General features: G+C 42.2%; 1 protein-coding gene across 1 annotated transcript in view; it reads right to left on the bottom strand.

Annotated features, from left to right (window-relative positions):
• DDX23 (DEAD-box helicase 23) overlaps nucleotides 1–16,228 on the bottom strand; it is a 140,530-nt gene extending 124,302 nt beyond the window's left edge. The window contains exon 1 of the mRNA XM_069230500.1: nucleotides 16,093–16,228. The gene's annotated coding sequence lies outside the window, so the exon portion shown is untranslated. The remainder of the gene's footprint in view (nucleotides 1–16,092) is intronic.
• Between the last annotated feature and the right edge of the window lie 715 nt (nucleotides 16,229–16,943).

Genomic DNA, 16,943 nt, shown 5'->3' with positions numbered 1-16,943 from the left:
TGCAGAGTGGAGTTGTGCAGAGTAGATTGGTGTGGCCTGGACTGGAGTAGTGTAGAGTGGAGCGCCGAAGAGTGGAGTGGCAAAGAGAGCTTTGGTGTAGAGTGGTGACAAGTGAATTCGTATTCAGCAGAGTAGTACAGGGTAGAATAGAGAGGCTTAGTGTGAAGTGGCATACAGTTGAGTGGTGCAGAGTGCAGTGGCATGGAGTGGTGAAGAGTGGAGTGCAGTGGTGCAGAGTAGAGCAACGTAGAGTGGAGTATTCATTGTGTGGTAGTACATTGCCATTACAGCCAGTACATTTTCAATTGAACTGGCCATTACATTTGCACAGACACAGTTTTACTAATAAAATTCAATAGTGCACAGCTGAAAATGTGTGGAAATTGCATCACCTAGTTTAATGATTCGTTTTGATCACATTAAAGTATTTGTTTCCAAAACACTTCAGAAATAACAAAAAATGTGCTTCATTTGTGCTTTAATAATTCTGATATTTTCAGAAAAACTTACACCGTTCATTTAAATGTTGTTGTGTGGTCGAAAAAACTCTTTTCTATCCCCAGGAACCAGCAAGATTGTCACATTAATCCTCTCACTTTAAAGTTAGATAAACAAAAGTCAACATGCGCTGTTAGAAGACAGTGCCAGACATTTGACCTTGGTCTTTGAATGCACAGGAAATGTGATGAGATAAGAACAAGAGTTAAAGAATGGTTAACAGAAAGCAGGTTTGTGGAAGAATACAGAAAACACGGTTTAGGCAACAAGAGGGACGAACTGAAAAGCAAATAAAGACAGCAAATGGATGTCAGAAAATGAGAGTTACAAACCACAAAGCCAATGATAATCAACAAATGGATTGCATTCCTAGGTCAACTTCCTGAAAGTCCCCAAGATGTCTTTAGCAAACCTGACATCTGATGCACATGCACAGAATGTGCATGTATGCAAAATTTACCAATTTGCGGCTGCTTATAATTCTCACAGACTGCTCCCGATTAAATTCAAATGCATGCAAAAGAATGAAAGCAAGACTGTAAATTGCTTTCACAATATAATGTAAACGAAAAAGTTTGCAACTTGATAAAAATAAGATTTTTTAACCATTGCACAGCTTTAAATACCATTTTGCTGAGATTATTTAATTAAACGAGTTTGGTGACTGGAAACTAGATGCTCAATATTTAAAAGAAGGTCACTAAAAAGTGAAACCACAAGTATAGATCTTATACTGTTGGAGATTTAAGACTCAATACTTAAGTTTACAGAAGTTGGCCTGGAAATTGTATTCATAGCAAACTTTTGTGAATTCCATTTTCACATGTACTTTAATGTGTACATTTGTCAATGCAAAAATATAAAGAGTGATTGCCAATTCCCTTTCCCACCACTATATTTTTCCCCACCCTAGAAAAAGGTTTTCTCCTGCCCTTGTCAGAAGTAAATTTTTAGCTTCATCAAATTAGGGAAGAAATTGGAGAGGGATTGATGAATGCCCTTAAACATGTAGGCTGGTGGGCTGCACAGACTCGGAGGCGTATTCCAACCATCGTACTACTGCATCCTACCTTCTTCCAGCCCCTCTATGTAGAATTGCAGAAAGGGGGCAAAATCACAGCCCTGCTTGGTATCCAAACCCCAATATAAAATGAGCCTTGACATAAGCAGAGAAGCAACAATCAGAGATCTGCCCTAATGAGACTGCTGTCCTAATTAGTCATTTTAAGACATAACACTAAAAGGCCCAAATGGATTTTCTTTCAAGTACAAATTTATTTTTGAAGCGTCCTGCCCATTAAACAAGTAGATATTTTATAAACTTCCACACAGCTGAAGACTCTTTAGCAGCCATAAACCTCACTAAATCGATCAGATAACCCACAACAACCAAACCCATTTCATAAACACCATACACCCTCCTGCAGCCACCACACCTTGCTGAACATTCACAAGATCATTTTCAACACCAAGAAGAACTTCCTCTGCACTGATAAAGCCCCTGGCAACTTCATCAACACCAGTCCACAAACACTATTTAAACTATCAGACCCCCTTTTAGCATCAGCAACTCCCCATCCACCTGACCAAAAACAAACACAGTCTAGCAACCCCACGCCCCTGCCACTTTTGGTATCCACCACACCTCACTTATTAACCATCAGAATATTGTCAACACATTTCAGAAATTCTACCTGGCATACATCAGGCCACCCCCTAATTGCAAAAATATTACTGTAAGCACCGCCTGTAACCATCAGTCCCACTTCAGAACTCTTCGAACCCCTCTCTCTTCACTCTAACACTTCCGGTGATAACCAGAAACCTTCAAAAAACATCAGCATTCGCCACACTCCTTTCAGAAATCACTTCCAATCGACAGAAACCATCAGGCAACCATGTCTGAGCAAACAACCTACCATCAGTAACTCATCAGACAGTACCTTCTATCCAACCCCCAGCAAACCACTGACCCTTTATGGCAAACTTCAGACTAATCCCCTTTGGCAACAATCAGTATCCCTCCGGCCTGCTTCCAACACTGGTTCCATCACATCTCCCACTAACACTTCCAATATACATTACACTCGTTTGACATCAATCAGAGAACCACTAACTTCTATTGTACACCAAGCTGTGGCAATTATCAGGCTGCCTATGTCATCCCCAACCTATCTACCTGAAAATATGGATTGTGAAGAGCTTACTGAAACAGCGATTTTAGTAACTACTGTTTAAAACTTTGATTGAAGACTCCTCTGTCTGCCTGGCTTACAGACAGCTATCACCATATCAGTGCAGCGGACCAAGCAGCTTTCTTTACTGTTTGTAAACAAGGTGAGTCATACTACAACATTCTGCTTACTCTGCCAACACTCTTCAAAGGTTGTCGACAAAAACACCATCCAACATCTGCCTACCTTTATGGAAGCATCTGGAGGATTTTTTTTTGTATTTTTTTTTTTTTTAAGACAAACGGACAGCTGAGGAGCCCAGGAAATTCTACTTCTTCACAGAATCCATGTCATGCAGCAATCATAAAAAGTCTAACAAAGGAAATGCCCCAAGATGTACTAACAGCTATGAATTAGTCACTCCACTCTGAGCCCCTATGGCGTCAGCTCAGGTGAAGCATACAGTGCCCCCCCCCCCTTCTTTAAAAAAAAGACAGACATCTTTTCCATGTCTATAATGGGCATTTCTATTCTGAAACTAACTGTAAGAGTCTAAGAAGTGGTGGTGCTGGATCTAGTGGAGTAGGGCCTGCCTCAAGGGTGCCTCCAAGATACAAGTCATTGTGGTTTGCTCTGTGGTGGTTTATTTATTTATTGTTTCAGCTATCCGCCTTACAATAATTAAAACAGTAAAATAAAAATAAAAACAAACAAGAATTTAAAAAATGCATCATAAAAAGCATATGCAATGTAATCAAGTAGGGGCATTTTAAGTACATTCAGTCCCAATAAAACAATCGACTAGTTCATTAATGGAAGCAAGATTGGACTAAAATACATGTGCAATATCGTCAGCTGGATGTCACGACAAACAATACATTAAGGGCCAGATGTATCAACGGTTTTTACCCATTCTATGCCTATGGGAAAAGGTGTCCATACAGTAGGCAACCAACCAGTTTACCAATGTAGGCTGGAATTGGGCTAAAGTGCATGTGCATAAATAGTATTATTAGAGAAATAAACAGTTCAGTCGTCAGTGCGTGGCACTGAACATAATGGAAAATATGTATATAAAACCACACAAAAATGTGAAGGGATGCCACAGAATTATCTGGTATGGTGAAGGCTTGATATAGGAGGTGATTGCCTTGGGCAAAACCACCTAGCCCGTATGTACAGCACTGTGGAATCAAAGGCGCTCAAGCCTCCAGGCCATGAATAAGCTATAACTACCAAATTGAGTATATTTAGCACTGTTGCATTCCGGGATCGGCCAATTGTTCCAAGGCTATAGGACATGATTATATAATGCACATGTGCAACATACCATACAGAACCCATGTATTACAATTCAAACACCAACGTACAGCTCAGGAACACTCTGTTTGTGGCGCACAAACGTAGAGACGCATGAGGTGTGCCTCAGTAAAGGGCCAGCTCAGAAGTTGGAGCGGTGCTCCATGAGGTGCGCAGTGCACCTCTACCCCAGGGCCTGGATAGCCCGGCTGCCCCCAGCCCTCTGGCCCTCCCGGCAGGCTGAGACTGCAGGCGGTCCAGCCGCAGGAAGACGCAAGCCGCGGAAGGAGGTGTGGCCACAGCAGAGCGGAGCCTCAAGCTCGGAGCGGCGCGCGGAGGTGGTGTGCGGAGCAACCCCCCCCCCCCCCCCAAGCACCCATAAGCCCGGCTAGCCCCTAGCCCTCCAGACCTTAGTCCCATCACATCTAGCTGCGGGGGATATTGGGACTGATTACTGACACTGGATACGGTCACTGGAAGAGGAAGTGAAGCAGGAGGAGCAGCTCAGTGTGCGGAGCCCATAGCCCCGAGCCCTACATAGCCCAGTGACTTTAAATCTGATTTGCAAAAGTTGGCAAAGAGTGCAAAAGTGCAAATAACGGGTTGGATAAGAGCAGTGAAGGAGTTTTACAGAACCTAATAGGGGTTCTGAGAAGGTAAAGCTTGAATTGTGGGCCCCTGAGGTGGAGCAGAAGCAGCTGACATTAGGTAAGTGCGGCCTGTTCGTCTCAGGAGGGCCGCCCTTCTCAGTTGTTTTCCCAAGGGCCTTTTTGAAAGTCTCCTAGATTGGGGATTGGAGGGCTTGTTTTCCAGGAAAAGGTGACCAGAACTGCTCATTATATTTTTCGAACAATTGTGGGCTAATCCTCAAGGTGCTTTCCTTATTAAGGAATTGGCCAAGGGCGAGGAAGCCTCCCAATTTTGAGGATGACTGCCAAATGCCTTCGAATGAGCAGAGCTTTTCTCAGTTGGGCGTGTAAAAAGACCAAATCTAATCCCCTAAGAAATAATGGTATTCCCCATCTGAACATAAAAAGCACAAATTCCATCCTACCTTTTTTCCAAAAGGAGCCACTTGAAGAACCGGTTTGCAAGTAAGTAAGCGGTCTAGCCGCCAGCTGTATGGACACCAGGGGAAAGGATGTGGACTTAAACTTTGTGGTGAGAAAGCCCTCCTCTTCTGGGGGGGGGGGGCACACTGTGAACAACATCTCTCCCTCTGCCAATGCATCTCTGGAGTAGGGGACTTTACACTCCCCAACATGGATTTGAACGGTGTGCAAGGTATCTTTCTGCTGATTGTGCGACAACACCTTTAAATGGTAAAATCAAAACTAGTTCCCCCGGTCTAAGGCTCTTTAGTAGTACTCCTACTTATAATTCATTCTCTCCATTACTGCCTTCACTGACGCCAGATCTTGTGTGCCCAGAGAATCTTCCCAGTGGCTGTCCAGACCAATATATAGTAATTTCAGAGTCCATTGTGTCTGGAGAGACTGTTATCGTCTATCTTGGCACTTTTAAAAAAAATCAATAAATACCTCTGATCATACTCAAGATATAGTACTGTCCATATTTAAAGTTCTGATAGATCAAAAGAATGCCAAATCAGTTCTGGATGAGAAAGTATTGATGGCCGCAAAGGATGTTAATAAAAAAATTGGCGCACCAAGACCCTAGTTCATTATTGTTCCCCTTGGAGTCTCGTCCATATGTGAATCTATTTAATCAGCCCACTCACTCTGATCAAGGAACTCAGGTGGGCAAACCGCAAGTACTTTTGAAATCTTTGAATTCACAGGAACCCTCCAACCAAGAGAGTGTTGTTTATTCCTTGGGAAATCTTTTTTCCTGTCTCCTTTCGATGAGTAATTCGGATCCTGACATTTCAGAACCCATTCTCCTGAAAAATGAGCCAAACCCTCTGGTGGCCCCTTTTCCTATATTTCGGCCGCTACCTAAAGTATATCCTGACCCTTTGATTGCGGAGCATAATGGGATCTCATCAATAAAGGCAGATAAAGAGAGGAAAATGGGTACGAAAAAAAGGAAAAAAGGTGGGGAAAATGGGATACGGCGAATCTCTAAAAAGAACCCAAGAAAGGTTAAGTTAGAAGACATTGGACCTGTAGGAACTTCCTTTCGCAGAAAAGAACATGAACTGGACCTGTGGAAGGATAGGTCCAAAGACTTGGAAACTGTTGGTTCTCCCTATCCAAGGGAAGAACAAGACCTGGCCCTTCTGTAAGGGTTCACAACAGGTTAATCCACCAGATATAAAGAGAGGGTTGTGTCTGATTTAAATCCATGCGCCGACTCATTTTGTAATGTGAAATCAAATGCAGTGTTATTGAACTCTACATCTGATCCTTATAAAGGTAGGGAAGTAAACAGTAAGGAGGAAGTTATCAAATGGTATACGGAGACCCCGGTATGTCTACAGTTTTCAGCTCTATTTGATCTGAATCTAATTTTAAATCGTTCTCTTTTAATCTCTTGTTTTACAGATATAGAGGAGTTAAAATTAATTGAAAGCAGTGACATTTCTTGGGTCTATCATGACCAAAGCATAGGAGTGATAAAGACAAAAGTCTGGTTTTATTCTAAAAGTGTTATAAATCTGAGTTTAGTTCATTGTGAACAGTTACAGCGTAGTGGCATATAAGTGGTCCCAGTTTGGGGGAAAAGAAATTCCCTTTATTACGCAGCAGTCCCACCCTTTTACTATTCTCGAGTGATAGAAGTTCTCACAGAGTGCGTAACCCTATTTCTTCCTCTTTGGAAAAAGTGAAAGTCTCCCTTTTCCATGGAGAAAGAGTGGTGAGGCTTGTGGAAGATGCCCCTGCCCATTGTTTAGGTTCTAAACAGGAAAACTGGAGTTGGTTGGTGGGACTTTAGATAGCACTTGGGCAAAGGGAAAGACCTTACAACCCAGTCATTAACCCTAATTTCTCTGTGGTATCTTGGATTGCAGCGGGAATAGTGAACCACCCTAAATAATTAGACCATATCTGCTCATTACAGGCTGATCTAATTTGCATCCAAGAGACCTGGAGTGTGTTTGACTTCACTTGCCCTGGGTACACGGTACTTTGTCAAAAGGCACAGCTTTCTAAGAATGGGCATGCAAAAGGAGGTACTGCAATGTTGTTAAGTAACAACCATAAATGGGAATATATTAGTTTCCCAGTCTCTTTAAATCGTTATCAGATAGTGAGAGTGTATCCAACATCGGAGAATGGTAGGAAAAACCTCATGTTAGTAGTAAACGCTTACATTCCCCCCCATAAGGATTATGATAAAGCTGTACTTCATATGTTTATTCCATCTTTTCAAATCCACATGAAAGTGCCTATAAGGTATTGATAATGGGGATCACAATAGTAAAATCTCTAATCTACCTCTTTCCATTTTTTGCAATACAGAGAGAAAATCCGCCTTTAATAACCCTTCCATTTTTATTTCTCCCTAGAATCAGGGCGGATTAAAGGGGGTACATCTTATCAAATGGTTAGAGGAATCTCTGCTATATCATCCTGAATGGGCGTTTTAGTTTGGATTCCCCTGCAGCCTTTACACACAAATCTCAACAGAGTAGTTCTGTTATTGACTATTTTTTGGTCTCCTACGCTATTGCCCAATCAGTGGAGGATATGGTAATTATTGATACCCCGCTTAGAGATCATAAGATTCTTAGCCTGTCGCTAAAAAATCATTTGTCTTTGATAGAGACTTGGAATTTTAAGGGCCGGGACATTAATTTTAATGGGAAAACAGGTAGTTATTGGACACCTGCTAAAATACTATCTGTGAAAGAAGTTCTTGAAAGGTCCGTGAGATGCATTGATGAATGGAATGGGGACATGTTAAATTACTTCATTGAACTTATGGGATACATAATGCAAAGTGATCAGCCTAAGTGTACTAAGCCTCCCCAAAAGAAAGTAAAGTTATCGGTTTTAATGCTGAATAGAGAAATCAATAAATTGGTAAGGCATCAGTATTAATGGGAGTCAAAGGATAGGAGTAGAATAATATCCTTATTAAAGAGAAGAAGAGCGCGAATTAAGTTAGGCAAAAAGAAGGAGGAGGTCGAATAGAAGTGGGTTGCATTGAGGGAAGCTGTTGTAACTACAAGTTCCTGCAAATTGTGGCCTATTATTTCTGAAGGTTGCGGGCATCATAAATCTTCTATTGTCCCACCGATAGCCAAGGCAGAATGGAGGGAGTATATACTTTCCCTATATGCGGAAAACCGGGACACGGAGCCATGGGAAATAGACCTTAGTACAAGCAATAGAGCTGAATTGGACAGCTTCGCACCCCCTCAGTGATTGAGAGAGAGGGATTTATAAGGTAGATGCGGGCAACTGGAGCAATGGGCCCTGACGAGGTCCCTATGGCAATAATTGAACAAGGATTCTCTACTCGGTGTTCTATTTCTGCTATTTGCAAGGTAGAGTTCTGGCCTCTTGGATTCGGAGTGTTAGTGTCTCCCTATATGAAAAGGGAGACAGATCTTTACCCATAAATTACCATCAAATTGCAATGTTGGACGCAACTGGCAAGATATTTGCTAAAAGTATACTTTTGCACTTAACATCCTGGGTTGAGGAAAACTCAATACTTCCTTTGGAACAAACAGGTTTTAGAAAGGAACACAACACTCTAGATAACATTCTATTAATGCAAATTTATGCATAGGGGTAGAGTGGTATATGCTGCATTTATAGACTTTCCTACAGCTTTTGACAGGGTAGATCGGGAGATCTTATGGAAGAATTTATATGGGTTCGGTGACCCGACAAACTTGTTACTTTTGGTCATAGCTTTGCACTCTTCCACTTGGTGCAATGTTCTCTTAGGAGGAGTGCAGGGTCTGTCTTCAGAATTCCCCACAAAAAGCGGATTGAAGCAACGTTGTCTGTTGGGGCCTTTGCTTGTTTCTCTATATATCTATGATCTGCCTATTACTTAGGGAGCACTGATGGTTTTGCACGCAAAATCGGAGGGCGTTTGATCTCCTGCCTTCTATATGCTGATGATATAGTGGTGATTGACCTCACTCCAAAAGGTCAAAATCAGCATTTGGCCACCCTAAATCACTATACTATGCAGAATCACTTGAAAATGAATATATCAAAGTCTCAAGTAGTATGCTTTCTAGGAAAAAAACCTGGTTAAAAAAAAATATATATACTTTTTCCTGGTCCCTAGGTCAACATAAGCTGGAGCGGGTAAAAACGTATTGTTTCTTGAGGAAAACTCTATCCTGCACACTCAGCGACCAAGATCATATTCTAAATAATGTTAGTAAGGCTCTCTCTCAGGCACAAGGTCTAGTGGCGTTCTATAATGCAGTTGGTCAGCGCCATTTTACTCACTTACTAACTGTTTACCAAGCAAAGATTCTGGCTACCCTTCTGTATCCTATAGAATGTACAGAGATCTCCAAATAGGACTTCCTAGGTAAGATAGAAGGGCAGATTCTAAGACACCTGGCTTCCTGTAACAATTGGGCTTCCGTGGCAGCCTTAAGGCTCGAATTTGGTATTAAGAATGCCTTTGCACATGGCCTTGCAGTGGTGGTCAGGAGGGTTTACTGCCTAGTACATAGTGTGGAATCTACCCTAAGACATCTAGCATACATAGAATTCTTCAATATGCTAAGAGAAAAATACAAGTTCTTTAGAAATTATAATCTTGCTGTGCAATTGCTTGAGCTTGACCCTGATTTTATTCCATCGCTATCGCCCACTGTATTTAAAAAAGCTTGAAAGAGGCGATATGGTGCAAAGGTTTTCCCCTGGATTTGAGTCCTGACGCTTGAAGAGGAGACCCACTACATTAACCAAATCAGTGATTTTTAAACATCCTCAACCATACTTAGCTTGGAATCTCCCACATGGGGTGAGGCATTTTTTGTATTCTGTTGGGATTGGAGAGAGCGCCACTTAGAGATCTAACCTCCGAATGCGATGGATCTTCTAGCATCTGTGATTTTTGTCAATTGGGGGTGTAGAACCTTAAGCATGTATTATTTGTCTGTCCCTCTTTAGCTACATTGAGGAAAAAATGGCTGAAACTCCTCTATTTGAATTTTAACATTCACTCTGCTGGAGAGGCTTTGGAATTATTGTATACTCCACCTAATGAATTATTCTGTTTTAGGATGTTTAAGTTCTTTAAGAGATTTTTAAATCTATACTGAGTTTTCCATTTATCAGTGATCGTAAGATGAATTAATTAAGTGAATTATCCATGCATTTCAGATGCACTTTATAGGAATCTTACTGTGAAATAAGTAAGAGGGGCTTTCACTGCGTAGCAGAGCATGATAATGACTTTATAATTCATGTTCAATAGGCAGAAGGTTGGTTGTTTTGCATTTTATAGATTTCCCATTTATTATGGATTTGAAGTATGTGCTTTGTATTTGCCCTTTTATAGTCACATTGAAGGAAATAGTATCATGCATTGGGGAATGTAACAAGAGTGGCTCCTCCTTGTGTACTACTCTTTTGCACTTTATGATGTACTTTATAGGAAGCACACCATGAAATGTGTTCGAGCGGTTGAGTTTTAATGATATTTAACATAGAAGTTCATCTTTTTGGTTTGATCCACTTTACATATCAAAAGCATTGTTTGATATTTATTGTGTGATATATGCTTGGTGGAAAGCATTTTGAATGTATCACATTTTACAGATAATTAAAGTTTTCCCTTCTTTAGACAGGAATTTTATCTTCATTGTCATTTGGTATTTTATGTATTATCTGTGCATGTGGACCTCCTTGGAGTTCCAAATCCATGAAATAAATAATTGAACCGAATTGCTCAGGCAACAAAGTTAAAGTGGATTCTCGTGAAGGAATAAGGCCTAGCTTGATTGGCAGCTCTCTAAGACAGGGCCATGCGGCCCATATGAATGATGTTATTTTATAGAGTTGTGCACATTCATAACACCAGGCCTAGCGCAACGTGCCAGTGCTGCTTTGGCACATTAAACCCCATAGGACTTGAAGAGGGGGAGGAGTCGCAGCCACTGTGCAGAGTCATAGTTTTTCGCAAAACAAGATAAAGTAGTTTAGGTTGTCCATTCCTCCAAAGCTACAATCACAGTGCTAAAACCCAGCTTGAGATCTGTGCGTACTAATTAAAGAGTCCCTAGTCTGCAGAACACCTAGCCTCTATTTTACATACAGTGTTCGCTTGAGCTCAGGACACATCAGATCCAAGTAACAAGTAACCAGTAGAAGGAGGGCCATAAGTATTGTTAAGTTAGTTGCATGAGATTGATCCTGGCTTACACGCGAGATGTGCCCTTGTCAACTTATAATCGCAGTACTGATCTTTGATCTGTTCCGTAGTATCCTCCCTCACACTACAGGTTCTGCCCACAAGATCTCCTGCTGCAGTTCTCTTAGAATATTCTTCACGTGCGACACCTATGAACTCCCCCACAGCCACGACTCGAGGTGGGTTCTTCCATGGTTCTCAGGTATACTGCTGCCTTGGGATTTCATACCAACCTTACCCAATAGAGCACGGGCCTTAGGGCTAATGTTTCTGATATTGGTGTGAGGCCAAGCTCCGCATAGAGAGCCATTAAGGGGGGTACCTAGCCCCAGCCTCAGCAGCGCTTTCAGGAAGTTGTTCTCAGCCACTTGTAATGGGCTAGTATTTGCATAACCCTAAAGCTCTGTACCATAGAGTGCTGCCAGCACTGCCTTTTGAGTACAGAGTTGCAGGACAACACTGTTGCTTCTAGCACCTGTTATGGGCACCAGCAATTCCTGCAGGTGACTGAGCAGGACTTTTCCAAGAACTTTCTCTGCCCCATCAAGAAAGGAGATCGGGCAGTAGTTGGAAGGACTGCCGTGATCGCCATTTTTATGGATCGGAATGATTGAGGTAGAGCGCCAGGAGGATGGTATGCTAGTACCAGCAAAGGCCGAGTTGAACACTGTAGTAAGAATACTGGCCCAAAAAATTAGACTCATCGCGGTAGACAGCCACAGGCACAAGATCACGGCCCGGCTCCTTCTGCCTTTTCCTGGAGCTCAATGCTCTTTCCACTTACTGAACTAAAATGATGGTTTGCTCAAGGGACACAGGAAGATGATGGCCTTTTTGGGTGTCAAGACAGCAACTTCTCCCTGCCATGGTTGTTAGCAGCCTTGGAGGATGGTGCACTTAACTAAACTGCATAATCATAGGGTACTAGGAAAGTTACCAACGACCCAAAATCCTAGGCATGGAGTTACACAGGTCTCAGCCCTTCACCTGCAAACATTGCACAGCTTTATGCTACCACTGACTGGATCATTAGGCACACGATCTGGCATTCCACATGCTGATGGATGATGCCCAGGTGGGAATGTGGCAGGGCCGCGTTTGACTGCCACTCGCAGTTCATAAAACAATGCTGAAGAGTATACTGCTACTAAGTGGAGGCAAAACCGTGATTTTTGGGTCTGGGTAGTTCAGCACCCCTCCCTTTTTGTTGACCATCTGTTTCTGGTAAGGTATGCACCCCTTCATCAACAGTGAATGTGGGCAGATTTATAACTTTCATTACAAACATTCCTTGGATGAAAGATATTGCAGGTAGTCAGATAGTGTACCAATCACAGCATAGCTGAGATGCATTATTATTTCCCTTCAGGTCCAAATACACAAGTCAAAACACTTAGACAATCAAGAATAGGTTACACTAAAACCACGTGGCAGGCAGACTGTCATGCTACACCATCATGAAGTTGCAATGCTTTCAGATAAATATGGATCAAGCCATCTTTGTAACCCACAAAATGAAAGCAAATCTCATATGCACTTCAACAGCTTCATTGGTTGTCAGAGTTGATAAGAGTGGAGTTCAAAGTATTGTAGGTTGTCTAAGAGGCCTTCTGACCAACGCATTTTGAAAACACCACCTATCCTTGTGCATTATTCAGTCCTGCTCAGGAATGTGGATCGTATGCTCCTGTTTCAAACAGGCATGTGCCACATGGTGTATTCACCTAATTCAGGAAGGAAGGTTTTGGAACTCGCTGCCAAAGACCCAAGGGATTGAAAAGCCCAACTGAGTTTCAGGAAACATGCAAGAGCTTCTTGGGCTGTTAAACTGGAGTCTCATTTGCACATTTGTTGTCTCTTTAATACTTAGGGCAAGAGACATGGACTAGTGCTGTTAATCAGCTGGTTTAGATGCATGCATGTATGTACAGAGTACACAAAAAAGCTACAACATGGCTCATCAAAAGGCAAATGTGAACATCAGTCCTCCTCTGTCTCTGTCACAACCCTAATGCAACCAAAAGACCACTTCCATTCTCGGACACCTGTTAGCATACATCAGACCACTCACTGGTACCCACAAGCCACTGCTCCAACATCCATCATAAATGCAATTTCTGCACCCACCAGAGGCTCCCACAGCTCCTGTCACAACATTCTCCTACTCTCACTCCATCTCTCCTTGCCCAACGCACCTTACTGCTCTTTACAGGTTAACTGAGGCAATTTTTACAGTGAGGGATGTCATTATGATTTAAAATTGCAAACCAGAAATCACTGCCCTGAATTAAACAAACTAGGAATATTGCAACATACACAGGACTTCATTACTTGCTTCCTGTTCCTCTAAAAGTCGCGACACCCGGGCAGGGAGGGGAGGCATGAAGTCCTGGGCAGAGGGTTGCGCATCCCCCCAGCCTCACTTCGTCTGTCCAATCATTAAAATAACTCAGCTGAACTTTGATTTATTGAGTCTCCTGTGCTGTGAAACGAAGCAACACAGACAGCTGAAGACACCTTTGTGCCAGGGAGCCTGCTTCCAGAATGAAATGCAAATGTGCGCTACGAGTAGATCTGCAAATGTAAAGGGTAATCTGCAACTGTAAAAGATGCTGGTTCTGGCTTTAAATGATCGAGTCACTCAAAGCTTTGTGATGACAAACATTTATTGTTCTTGAGTGGTAGTAGAAAGAGTGAACAACTGCACTGTGAAGTGTGTGCTTTTAATTGCAAATGTATTTAAATAGTGCTTACTTCACCTGGAGGTGTTGATGGGGCAGCTATTAAAAACTTGTATTGCATAAGTCTGGTATTACTTATATCTACATTTTGGAAGCACCCTTTTATCTTAAACCTTTTTATAGTGGCTTATCTTATACTGTGTGTAATGCAAGCATAAAATAATGTCTTACATAATCACAGTGCTTTCTGTCACAGGCTGTGACCTTGTGGCCCTAAAAATACACAAGTCACTATTCTCCACGGCACAAACCAAGATTTAATTCTGTTGCTCTCCGGTTACACACAGACCTCTGCAGTGTATTAACTAATAGCGGTTTCATAACGCACTACAGTGCATTTCCCAATGAGTAACAATTTTCTTTTATTTATTTTTCATTTAGCTTGCTGTTATTTTATAAGTAGCTAGCTGACAGTGAAAGACTTTTAAAAAAAAGCACAGAATATTTTGAGGCTTAATTATTAGAAGCTTGCACCCCCGGAGCATCACTCTTTTTGATGCTCCGGTGGCACAAGCCTCTTAATCATATCTATGAGGCGACGCACCCTGCATGGCCTCATAGATATGGAGTAAGGCAAAGCAGCGCAAGCCTTTGTGTTGCCTTACTTTGCGTCAAGGAGGCGTTCCATGGGTGTTGTGGTGGAAGTTCCCACGCAACACCCATGGGTTTTGACGCTGACCCAGACTGACAAAATCACGTAAGCTGGAGCAGTGCCAAAACGTTCCACCTCCCCAGAGCAGACATAATTACCAAAAATGTCTTAATTTCTCCTAGTTTTTTCCTCTTTCCATGTGTGTTGCATTCTGCCGCACATATAGAAAGAGAAAAATGCCTCTCTGGATTGTTTTTGTGCAGGAAGGTCGCCCTTCCTGCACAAAAACAATCCTGCCTCCGCTGGAGCTAGGCAGCAATTTGTGCACCAGCATGGGGGAAAGGACAGGAATGCACTGTATTTCATAAATACTTTCCATTCCTGCCCTTTTATATTGATGTAAGGCATTGTAGCAAGAAGACTTGCGGCACCGCCCTATGCTAATTCCTCATAAATTAGGAGCTTTGTTTTAACCACACCTTTGACAACACCCCCACACGTTTGGCTTGCTAAACACTGTTTAATATTATTTCCTTACCATAAAAATGATTTGCTGTGGGAATTGGGGATGTTTATGACAGTCGATGATGATGAGTACCAGGTTCTAGAAATTGTCGGGAGGTGGTCCTTACATCTAAACATTGTTGAGAGGGGGTCCTCTGCTCTACACCCTAACTCTGCATACACGGCAACAATAAAGAAAACAATGAAGGCAACAGCAAATTCTGGATATGCCAAAATAAGGGACCAACACTTGAGCCTCTGCTTTAACTGTCCTGCAGGCCAACCCTTCAGGAACACAGTACGTTCCTAAGGGAAAAGTCCTAATAAAATAGTTCGGTAAATTAACAGAGGCAATGTGCAGTGAAATGGCTGAAAGTGACGCAGAAGTGGAGTCACAAACTTAGCAAACTCCTCACTTTAATGGAAATGCACAGGTTTTACGAAGCTGAAACACAAAGAGATATCGTTTTTTTTATGTACATATACTTACTATGAGTGTACGTAGTATGTAGTATTTGTACAAGGCGAACCAAACAAAGGTATCAGAGCGCTGTGTAAGGTATAAAGCAGAGCTAGAATCAGGAAATTAATGTAGAACTTGTGTTCTGCGTTCTGAGAGAGAGAGAAGCTGCACCGTTTACTTTGCCATGATCCAATTTTCTTCATATAGATGAGTCTTCAACTCTTTCCTTAATTAAAGAAGGATGGTGAATGTCCAGTGGATACAGAGATGCCTTTCTGATCTTCGGTGCTTTGATGTAGAAGGCTGTTTGACTCACGTTACCGTTCTTGCACTTCTACCATCACTTGCTAGTAGCAAAATAATACTCGGCTGCTCTGTTTCCATCTCAAAACACTGCCCCTTATAGTTCCCCAATTCACTCCTCCTTCGTCTCGAGTGTGCAAGCTTCCTCCCCCTCTCCTGGACACTTATAGCTCTACTCTGCCACCTTCATATTCCGATACTTAGTTATTCCCTCACCTCTCTCCGTTGGAGCAACGTCGCCTTCAAATCCTGAGCGCCGCCATGTTCCGGCAACAACCGCTATGCATGCTGGGAAATGAGTCCCCGCCAGCCAGAGCAAAGGAAGCAGTGAAAAACAGACAGCTACTCTCACCATGCGACAGGGCTGCTTCTGATAAGCATGCTGGGATTAGTGGTTCCACCGTGCAAGTTCAACAACACAAAAACAGGACTTCACGCGGACTGAAACATGGCGCCATCTTGTAAAGTATAGGGACGAAAACACAGATAACGTGGTAAAGTTTGTGACAATTTTAGAAGGGATTGGGAAATAACGATTTAAAACAGCCAGCAACTACTGCCGGTGCCTTTGAATGGAGAATACAAAAGACTAATGCACTATAGTAAACGATAGCATGGCAGCAAACTACATCACATTATTGCTTCAGTGGCATAAATTACTACACAGACATTTTAGGAGTAGGGAAGATTGCAGAACTGACATCGTACTGGTAAATGAAACATACTGGCTGTCAAAACCGATACTTTTGTTTTTTGGTAGAGGCTGGCCACAGTTCTGCAATCTTCCTTCCCAGACGATGTATCTTTGCCGCAGCGGCGTGCAAAGTATCAACATATTCAGAACATACAACACATGCGTGCCGACACTCACAGTTAGGATTTTTTTTTGTTGCCAGAATAGATTTATTTTAAAACTTAACATTTAATTCACTTCAGGGCTAATAATGAGTTCACTAGCTGAGCACATGAACAGAAAAAGAAAGGCACCCCAACTGTGACAATAATATATTTTGCGTACTTGCTATCCCTACAGATTTAAGTGGTAGTCCTCTTTGGCAGCCGCACTA

This window comes from Pleurodeles waltl, chromosome 4_2 (genome assembly GCF_031143425.1).
Source record: "Pleurodeles waltl isolate 20211129_DDA chromosome 4_2, aPleWal1.hap1.20221129, whole genome shotgun sequence".
NCBI lineage: Eukaryota > Metazoa > Chordata > Amphibia > Caudata > Salamandridae > Pleurodeles > Pleurodeles waltl.
The sequence above is the reverse complement of the archived record's forward strand: the minus strand, read 5'-3'. Positions and strand labels throughout refer to the sequence as shown.